This window comes from Meleagris gallopavo, unplaced genomic scaffold (genome assembly GCF_000146605.3).
Source record: "Meleagris gallopavo isolate NT-WF06-2002-E0010 breed Aviagen turkey brand Nicholas breeding stock unplaced genomic scaffold, Turkey_5.1 ChrUn_random_7180001922290, whole genome shotgun sequence".
Taxonomy (NCBI): Eukaryota; Metazoa; Chordata; class Aves; order Galliformes; family Phasianidae; genus Meleagris; species Meleagris gallopavo.
The window spans coordinates 1-640 of record NW_011184968.1 but is presented as its reverse complement, the minus strand read 5'-3'; the positions used below and the strand labels follow the sequence as shown (position 1 = coordinate 640).

The 640-nt window shown below is 50.0% G+C and overlaps 1 long non-coding RNA gene across 1 annotated transcript; it reads right to left on the bottom strand.

Annotated features, from left to right (window-relative positions):
- Window positions 1–230: 230 nt before the first annotated feature.
- LOC104916567 lies at window positions 231–633 on the bottom strand. Its single transcript, XR_796612.2, has 2 exons — window positions 442–633; window positions 231–269 (listed from the first exon to the last, which is right to left on the bottom strand). It is a non-coding gene; the product is annotated as an uncharacterized LOC104916567 (long non-coding RNA).
- Between the last annotated feature and the right edge of the window lie 7 nt (window positions 634–640).

Below are 640 nucleotides of genomic sequence, written 5' to 3'. Positions count from 1 at the left end.
TTATGCTCTGCATGATAGGTATACCAATGCTAGACCTTCAGACCTAGTAGGAACAGAGCAATAAGATTTGCTCAATGCTTTTGTCTTTCATGATGTTAAACAGGATTCCACACACTAAATCAGTGATCATGAGCATGTACCTCAGCTTCCTCCAAGGCACGCCTAGGGGATTTCAGACTTCTCCTGTTCAATCTGCTTCTTGACTTTCTCCAGCTCATGAATTGCCTTTCCTCCCTCTGCAATCTGCTCCGTGAGGTCAGAAATCTCCTCTGTAGAGAAGAATGAACATTCACATGGTCAGATATAGAGGATACAGGGCAAGGCCCTGTGACACCAGCATAACAGGTCTGCTCCCATCCCTGCAGGCACAGACCCAGGTGGAAAGGTGGGCAGGAAAGCTTCTGAGAAAGCCCTGCCAGCACGAAAGGCTGAGCGACTTACGCTGCAAGTTCTTGTTCTCACGCTTCAGCGTTTCCAGGTGGTCCAGGGACTCCTCATAGGCATTCTTCATCTTGAACAGCTCTGTGCTGAGGGAGCGAGACTCCTTCTGGGAGGCCTCCAGCTCAGCCTGCGTTTCCTCGTACTTCTGCTTCCATTCCGCCAGGATCTGAGGAGCAACAGATCATGAGTACGGATGTGG